The sequence below is a fragment of the Babylonia areolata genome, chromosome 27 (assembly GCF_041734735.1).
Source record: "Babylonia areolata isolate BAREFJ2019XMU chromosome 27, ASM4173473v1, whole genome shotgun sequence".
Classification (NCBI taxonomy): Eukaryota; Metazoa; Mollusca; class Gastropoda; order Neogastropoda; family Buccinidae; genus Babylonia; species Babylonia areolata.
In genome coordinates, this window is record NC_134902.1 from 37,427,287 (window position 1) to 37,437,286 (window position 10,000).

Sequence of the window (10,000 nt, forward strand, 5' to 3'; positions counted from 1 at the left end):
ATCTGGTCTGAAAGCATGGCACAAGGCCTTCACGTCATTATGTCCTCATTCCGCAGTGTCTGACTGACAATGACTGCCCCATACATACCAGCTTTCAGGAGTGTGTGTGTGTGTGTGTGTGTGTGTGTGTGCGTGCGTGTGTGTGCGCGTGTGTGTGTGCGTGTGTGTGTGTGTGTGTGTGGGCGTGTGTGTGTGTGTGTGTGTGTGTGTGTGTGTGTGTGTGTGTAGGCGTGTGTGTGTGTGTGTGTGTGTGTGTGGGACTAGTCCGCTCAATTATATCATATGGTCAGGAAATCTATTTCACTGCTTCAAACTCTGATCTTCATCAACTGACAAGTATTGATTCCTTAGCTTTTAAGATTGCACTTGGGTTACCGCGATGGGCTTCAATCGACAAAACATACCAAGAAGCTGGTGTTTTACCATTACCTGAACACAGGAAAGTATGTGCCTCTAACTACATGGTAAGGGCTAGAGCTGTTCCAAATTCGGTTGTCTCTGAAATTGATGAAGAAACATACATCTGTAGAGAAACTCGTAACAAAGCTGTATACACGTCCTTGTTCGATTTTACTAAGTCAGTCTTTGAGAGGTGCAGTCTGTCTCTTTCCCAGATTGCGAAAATTCCGCATTGTTTTCATCCGCCTTGGCTGACTGAGCAAGCAAATATTATTTTTACATATGGAAAATTAAAAAAAGAGTGACAGTCCACTCATTATTGCCTCTCGGGCCAAAGAACTAATTAATACACGTTTCAAATATTACCTCCGTGTTTTCACAGATGGATCAATTAGTAGTAACTCTGAAGTTGGAGCCGCTTTTGTAATCCCCGAGCTTAACATTAAAAAGAGATTCCACTTAACTAAAGGTTGTTCAATTTTTACTGCTGAATTGTTTGCAATTCTGATGGCTTTCACCTTTTTTAGTGATATACCTCTTGTGCCTGCAAAAATCCTTATACTATATGATTCAAAATCAGCATTGATGGCTTTAAATAATCAATCTTCATCTGAACGAGCAGATATTATGTACGAAATTTTGTATTTAATCCACCAGTTAATTATGCGAGGCTCCGACATTTCACTCTTGTGGGTTCCTGGACATTCTAATCTTCGTGGCAACGAAATGGCCAATTTTTGTGCCAAGGTAGCGGCATCGAACAATTCAGTTTCAATCAATTACAATATTCCTATTTCTGTTTCTGAAGCTTGTACTATTCTTTGAACATATATCTGGAGTTTCAGACAGAAACAGTTCTTAGAAAACTCAAAAAAGAAGCTCTGGTGGGATCTCTCTCTTCCAGTAAGAAAAGGCACTAACCCCCCAGGATCAATCTCCACAAGAAACTTGACACACAGGCTAAGAACTAATGCATGGTTATGCAGATTTTTGAAACCGTCACCACTATGTATTTGTGGTAAGACCCTTGACATCCCACATTTTTTGCTCGAATGTCCAGATACACATTTACATTTCAAACCCCTTCATGATATGATTACATCCTTTAATCTTCCATTGTCCAGCGTTTTTCACCCTAGCAAAGAAAATGGTTGGTCTCTGACAAAAACCGCAGTTGACCTAATTAAAGACCATCCAACTGGTCGGTTTTTCTAATTTGTTTCATCCCCCTTCTTTTTATTTTTTTTTATCTTTTTTTTATGCTGCAGAGGTTCCCCTCTGTTTTACTTAATCCAAAGTAGTGTTTCGTTTTGGGTGATAGCGTCAGATTTAGTTGTAGACCAAAGTTCCCATTATTCTAATTAGTGGAACTGTTCGACCCTAACATGTAATATGTCGTCTTGATTACATTACGAAACCTTAATTTGATGAGAAAGAGTGAGAGACAGTGTGAGTGTGTGTGTGAGTGAGTGGGCAGGGGAATGAGGTGGGGGAATTATAATGGGCGTTTGTGTGCATGCATGGATGTATGTAGGGAGAGGGTGGGGGAGACACGTATGTGAGTATGTGTGTGCGTTAGAATATTTTTTGAGATAATGATGTTAATGAAATTTGGTAAACTGATTTGTTAAATATGTTCTTTTTAAATCATACCTTCACTCAAATCAGAATTTCCTTGTGTTGCTCAGTTAATATTTTATTCAAATGGTTGCGAAAATGTCAGTACAACAAACAGTTAATCTGACAATAAATGGTTTCAGTCAGTCAGTCAGTGTGTGTGTACGCATCAACGCGCCCGCACCTGCGTACGTAATTACTTACATTGAATTGCGTTGTGGTGTGTTCAATTGTATTGTACCATGTTGCCGGTATTTATTGCATTTTTCGTATTGTATCATGATGTGTTGTGCTGTGCTGTGCTGTGCTGTGCTGTGCTGTGCTGTGCTGTGCTGTGTTGTGTTGTGTTGTGTTGTGCTGTGCTATGCTGTGTTATGTTGTGTTGTGTTGTGCTGTGCTGTGCTGTGCTGTGCTGTGCTGTGCTATGTTGTGTTGTGCTGTGCTGTGCTGTGCTGTGCTGTGCTGTGTTGTGATGTGTTGTGTTGTGTTGTATCATATAACTCTTTGTCAAACATATCTCTGTGTATGGAGATCGGACCTTCTCTCCAGAGCGCGTCATCACAGTGCAGCGCCACCTACATTATTTTTTCTTTCTTTCTTTTCCTGTATGCAAGTAGATCCGCTTCAAATTCAACGAAGTGGATTCTTCTACATAATTTTTGCAAGACATTTTCCTCTTGTAGACGTGGGTTCTTTTACGTGCGCTAAGCACCTGCTGCCCACGGGACCTTAGTCTATCGTCTCATTCGAAAGACTAGCACCCAAGGCCATGGGTTCTGTGTCTTGTGGGTCGAACTGGCACGTCCCCCATCTGTCCGAAAATGATTTCGTCCCAGAACACATCTCCGTCCACGCCACCCCTTTTGTTGTTGTTGTTGTTGTTGTGTTTGTGTGCGTGGTGGAATAACATCCACGGGCCTGTTTCTTCTTCTTCTTCGTTCTTAGGCTGCAACTCCCACGTTCACTCGTATGTACACGAGTGGGCTTTTACGTGTATGATCGAGTTCACCCCCGCCCCCCCCGCCCCCCTCCGTGTAGGCAGCCATACTCCGTTTTCGGGGGTGTGCATGCTAGGTATGTTCTTGTTTCCATAACCCACTGAACGCTGACATGGATTACAGGATCTTTAACGTGCGTATTTGATCTTCTGCTTCGCGTATGCACACGAAGGGGGTTCAGGGACTAGCAGGTCTGCACATATGTTGACCTGGGAGATCGGAAAAATCTCCACCTTTTACCCACCAGGTGCCGTTACCGAGATTCGAACCCGGGCTCTCAGACTGAAAGTCCAACGCTTTAACCACTCGGCTATTGCGCCCGTCGGGCGTGTTTCGTTTGGCCCACTTCGCCTATCAAAAGTTTTTTTTTTAAATGGTATTGATAAGAAAAAGAAGTGCGTATGTACGTCCGTGCTTGTGTGTGGCTTTTATTATGATGCGCGTGTATACGTGGGTATACACCTTTCTTTTTCTTTTTTCTTGTGTGGCCAAGATAGGTATGCACAGTCTTGCGTAAAAATATATATTCCCCACTGTTATTACAGGTTCAGTTAGAATGTCAAGGTCCGGTTGCTCTGCTCATACTCATCGGAGGGCAGGATTATACAATTAGGAATTTGCATTACGGAATGCTTACATATCGTCACTACTTCACTGCTTGGGGGTTAGGGGGTGCACGGGAGGTGTACTACCTCTAGGGGGGGGGAGGGGGGGGGCTTGTCACGCTCTTCCGGGAGTGGTTTGTCCTCTGTTGGTCCCCACCGGCACCCAGCTCTCACCTATGGGTCCTAGAAGCTGCTAGCATGCGGGAGCGCCCAAACCCGGGCAACGGGTTTGACAGGCTGGCTAAACTAGGTGAGGGTAGCCGACGGGTCTCAAACCTTCGGTGAGTTAGGGCTTGTCAATCCAAGCATGTGAAGACTGGATCCGGCGGACTCTGCGGAAGAAACCTTCATGGTTCAACGGAGAGGAAGGCGGTTGCAGCAGAGCACTGTGGTGTGCTGAGGGCAGGATGAGGCACATAGGACATCCTGGTCATCCACTGCATCTGTTTCCATCTCCAGTCGTCTTGACCTCGTCTTGCTACTGGATACAGACGGTCTCGGACAAGAGAGTGAGGTCGACGGTGCGCAACTCCTCATCACTATAAACAAAGTCATCGCGCAAGTCATCAGTCATCCTTCATCCCATACCATCATTTTCCCCAAGCCCTGTGGCGACAGGCGAGCGACGAAGCGACAGGTGTGGGTACACTGGCAGTCGTAGCCGCGGACCTGCACACAGGCGGCTCAGGCCATAGGGTCGTTTTTCACCGACTGGAGCAGCGGTGGAGATCGGCAGCCCCCTGAGCGACTGAGCAGCTCTCTTCAGGACAGCACTGCTCACCTCCATGGCATGAGGAAGGGGCTAGAAAAGGTGCCCTAAACATTGCCTGCTCCACACCACCCTAGTCAGCATACCGCGGCTGACGGGGACCCTACTCAAGCGGTCGACACACAAAGGAAAGAAAGAAGAAAACAAGGAGCACCCCATTGACCATTGCCACATGGAACGTGCGTACGCTTCTGGACAGAGGCGACTCAGCCAGACCACAGAGACGCACAGCACTCATTGCGAGTGAACTAGCCAGGTACAACATCGACATCGCTGCCTTAAGTGAGACAAGACTGGCAGAAGAAGGCGAACTCTGTGAGCGAGGCGCAGGCTACACCTTCTTTTGGAGTGGTCGCGGACCTGAAGAGAGACGTGAGGCTGGAATTGGCTTTGCAGTGAAGACAACCCTCGTTGGCAAGCTGGCTGGCCCCCCGAAAGGAGTGAACGATCGCCTGATGACGATGAAACTCCCTATATGCAGCGGGAAGAAGTTTACCACCATTGTCAGCGCCTACGCGCCCTCCATGACCAACCCGGATGAGATCAAGGACAAGTTCTATGAGGACCTGAATGCTGTCATCACCACTGTTCCCAACGCAGACAAGCTCATCATTCTTGGTGACTAACGCGAGAGTTGGCTGTGACAGCACCTCCTGGGAAGACATGATTGGGAAGCATGGGGTTGGTAACTGTAACAGCAACGGTCTACTACTTCTCCAGACATGTGCCGAGCACGACCTTCTTATCACAAACACCATCTTCTGCCTCCCTACCCGTAACAGGACATCATGGATGCATCCTCGCTCTGGGCATTGGCATCTCATCGACTCTGTCATCGTCAGGAAGAGGGACAGGCAGGACGTATGAGTCACGAGGGCCATGTGCGGCGCCGAGTGCTGGACAGACCACCGCCTTATCGTCTCCAAGCTCAACCTCCGCATCCAGCCGAAGAGAAGGCCTCAGGGCATGAAAGCACCCAAAGGCCTGAATGTCAACAAGCTGGAGCTAGGCAACATCAAGCAGAGCTTTGCTGACACCCTGGAGGAACGCCTTGAGTCCACCGTGCTGGACAACCAGAATGTGGAGGCAGCATGGGGCGCACTGCATGAGACGGTGTACAACACTGCCATGGAGTGCCTGGGGCCTTCTGTCGGGAAGCACAAAGACTGGTTTGATGAGAACTGCACTGAGATCAAGCAGCTGCTAGAAGACAAACGCCAAGCCTACAGAGCCCACATTGAAGATCCCAAGTCACAGTCAAAGAAAGACATACTGAAGAGAACACGCAGCACCATCCAGCTGAAGCTGCGGCAGATGCAGGATTCCTGGTTGAGCAACAAAGCTGATGAGATCCAGGGCTTTGCAGACAGGAACGACATGAACTTCTATAACGGCCTGAAAGAAGTCTACGGTCCCACCACCTCCGGATCTGCTCCACTCCTCAGTGCTGATGGTTCTACCCTGATCACTGACAAGGACGGGATCCTTGAGAGATGGGCTGAACACTTTGACAGCGTACTGAACCGCCCCTCCACCATCAATGATGAAGCCATCGACCGACTCCCCCAAGTGCCAGTCAGTGAGTCGTTGGATGCCATTCCAACTTTGGAGAATACCCAGAAAGCTATCCGTCTGCTATCCAATGGCAAAGCCCCTGGCTCAGACTCCATTCCAGCTGATGTCTACAAAGAAGGTGGTATGTCGCTGACTGAGAAGCTTCATCAGCTGTTCCAGCTCATCTGGCAGCATGAGGCAGTTCCACAGGACTTCAAAGACGCTTCCATCATACACCTGTACAAGCGCAAAGAAAATCGTCAGGCCTGTGACAACCATCGTGGAATATCCCTGCTGTCCGTCGCAGGCAAGACTCTGGCCAGAGTGCTACTCAACCGTCTCATAGCACACCTTGAGCAAGGTCTCCTACCAGAGAGCCAGTGTGGCTTCCGGAAAGAACGCGGGACTGTCGACATGGTGTTTGCTGCCAGGAGAAGTGTCAGGAACAGAACGCCGACCTTTACTCCACCTATGTCGATCTGACCAAGGCCTTCGATACTGTTAGCAGAGATGGCCTTTGGAGAATCATGGCGAAGTACGGATGTCCCAGAAAGTTCATCACCATCATACGGCAACTACACGATGGGATGCTGGCCCGAGTCCAAGACAACGGAGAGACTTCAGAACCATTCCCTGTCTCCAACGGAGTCAAGCAAGGGTGTGTTCTTGCCCCCACCCTGTTCAGTCTCATGTTTTCAGCCATGCTGACAGATGCCTTCAGAGACGCTGACGTAGGCATTGGCATCAGGTACCGCACAGATGGCTCACTCTTTAACCTCAGGAGGCTTCAAGCAAAAACCAAGGTGAGGACAGACACCGTCAACGACTTCCTGTTTGCTGATGACTGCGCTCTCAACGCTGCCTCCGAAGGTGACATGCAACACAGTGTCGACAAGTTCTCTGCTGCCTGTGACAACTTTGGCCTCACAATCAGCACAAAGAAGACTGAGGTGATGCACCAGCCAGCTCCAGGAAAGCCTTACGTTGAACCAAACATCTTCATCAACAGGCAACGACTGAACGCGGTGGACAAGTTCATATACCTGGGCAGTACACTCTCTCGCACAGTTGTCATCGACGACGAGGTGAATGCGACTCGCCTAAGCCAGCGCTGCCTTCGGCAGACTCCATTAGAACATTTGGAACAGGAGAGGCATCACCGTGGAGACGAAGCTCAAAGTGTACAAGGCCATAGTTCTCACCACACTGCTCTATGGATGTGAATCATGGACGGTCTACAAACGCCACGCCAAAAAGCTGAACCACTTCCACACCACCAGCCTCAGAAAACTTCTCGGCATAAAGTGGCAAGAGAAGATCCCTGACACAGAGGTGCTCACTCGTGCAAACTTGCCCAGCATCTACACCATCTTGATGCAGGCCCAGCTGCACTGGGCAGGACATGTAGTTCGCATGCCAGACCACCGGCTCCCCAAGAAACTGTTGTACGGCGAACTCCAACATGGCAAGCGCTCCCATGGAGGCCAAAAGAAGCGCTTCAAAGACACTCTGAAAGTTTCTCTGAAGGCCTTCAACATCAGCCACAACACATGGGAGCTGAATGCAATGGACAGACCAAAGTGGCGTTCAGCTGTCCACAAAGGCGCCAAATCCTGTGAGGCCAACAGAATCGCTGCAGCAGAGCAACGCAGACAGGCCAGGAAAAGCAGTGCCAGCAAGTCCCCGACAGCCGCCACCATCCCCTGTCCACACTGCGTCAGAACCTTCCGGGCGCGGATTGGCCTGACCAGTCATCTGCGCACCCACAGAGCCCAACCCACCCACCCCCAGGATGACTAGATGGTCCTCGTCGATCCCGACGGACGAACCACACTTCACTGCTAGGTTACCTCCAGCAATAAGTTTAAAGAAAAAAACAGAATAAATAAATAGATAGATTAATGAATGACTAATGAATAAATAAACAAATAAACAGATAACTAAATAAATGTATTGTACATTGCTGAGTACCGAATCACCTTGAATACCTTATAGTTGCTATCGTCTACCACTTTGTTCACATGGGTTTTATGGTCTGAAGAAGCTGAATATTTCTTTCTCTTTTTTTTGCATTTTGTATGCATGAACGCACAAGTACAGTAATGCTGCTTTAAATCTATCAAGCAAAGCACTTTAACTCACTCAGTACGGCCAGTCCTCTCTTCTCCTCTACACAGACCCCTCGGATGTCCAGTGGGTGTCTCAATGACCCAACCTTTAGCTTCTGTCGTCAGAATTGTGGTATTCTTTGTCAACATTCACCTCTTCAGTATAAGAGCCTTCCGCTTACAATATTTTGATGGTGGTAATTGGGGTGAAACGCTGTTAACGTCGTCTCTTTCGCCGTTCGTATGGAGAGAGTTAAAGTGTCATTGGCTCGCTGTGTGCCATGATCTCCGATATTTTGGGGGTGGGCGTTCTTAGCCCGGAATACCCTACATTTCTTTGAATCTTTGGAATGCAAACTTTGTAACAGAAAATGACTTCCAGAAAAGACCTAAGCCATGTATATATGACAGAATAAGTAACAATGATTATCTATAGGTTTATACCCATGGCTCACGTCAAGAATATTCGCCGAACTGGTTCTCTCTCTCTCTCTCTCTCTCTCTCTCTCTCTCTCTCTCTCTCTGTGATTCTGTGTGTGTGTGCTCGCGTGCGTGCGTGTGTGAATGTGTGTGCGTGTGTGTAAGTGAGTTGGAGAGCTTTGTCATGATGTCCGTTTGCATTGAGTGTGTATCAATTAACTCATTCTTTCCTCATCTGTATAAACGCGATTTGCACATGTCATGCCCTTTGAGCTCTGATAATTTTTTTAAAGCTGAGAAAATGGGTTGTAGTGGTAGTAGTAGTAGTAATAGTTGTTGTTCTTCGTCTTCTTGTTATGGTGGCGGTGGTGGTGGTGACGATTGTATTGTTATCATCACCATCACCATCATCATCATTACAATTATTACAGTTATATATTATTATTATTATTGTCATGATCATGATCATTCTTATTATTATTTGTATGTATGTATATATATGATAGTCAGTCGTGTCCGACTATGACCATCAGAACAGCAGAGGAGGCAACTGCTGTTCTGACGATCTGGGCTAGAATTTGATTATAGTGGAGAGTGTCTTGCCCAAGTTACATCCCCACTCTCTCGGCCAAGAGGGTTTTAGGACAGTCGGCGTTGGGATGGTTCCCAAAGGCCAACTAGCCCACAAGGCTGCAGCATGAAGAACCAGTGCAATTTTGCCTCCTAGTTTGAGAGTCATAGTCCTTCACAAAAGACTAAGCTGTAAATGATTTCCCATTGACTGGAGAAACCATTGATAATACAGCTCTCACTTTGCTGTTGGCCCAAATGTAAAACTTATGTCAATCTGTGATATAAGTCGAGTGTTGGGCCATATTTGTATGTACATGCAGCATTAATGACAGACGAAATGTAAAACACAAACAATCATTCATTCAAGACTGGACAAGGCCCCTCACTTCAAAACACGCAGCACTCCGAACATACGAAGGGACGAAACAAAATACATGTTTACCTCGTCATATTTCATCAGTGAAAACTAAAACCCATATTGAAATTATTGAAATACTACAAACATGATTTGTTCAGGAAAAGATATGCAAATTAAATTTCGAACAAAAATAGATCCTTTATTTTATAGTCTGCTGTTGTGTTTGTTAATGCTTGTTTAGGAAACATATCTAAATTTGGAATAAAAGAAATCCGTTATATAAATTATGCTGTTGGCGTTGCAACGCTGGCTCTTTGTCTGACTGATGATCGTCTGATTTATGTTAAAAGAAATGCATATAATCTGTCCTTATAATGATAAAGGAGACGGTGAAGCAGTTTGAAAAAATGGAAAATAAAAGGAAATAGAACTAGTTTGGATTAAAACAAACAACAACAACAACAACAACAACAAAAACAGTATTGTATCAACAACAACGAGTAAATACAGATGATACAAACACAAACACACTGCATCAGTCATGGAATGCACACAGCGTAAGCAAAAGAAACACAAAAAAGGGAAACTGAAAAGAAATA

The 10,000-nt window shown here is 46.5% G+C and overlaps 1 protein-coding gene across 1 annotated transcript in view; it reads right to left on the minus strand.

Moving 5' to 3' along the window:
• The window catches only part of LOC143301416 (cell migration-inducing and hyaluronan-binding protein-like), a 72,277-nt gene that overhangs the window by 61,734 nt on the left and 543 nt on the right, over window positions 1–10,000 (minus strand). The window lies entirely within an intron of this gene.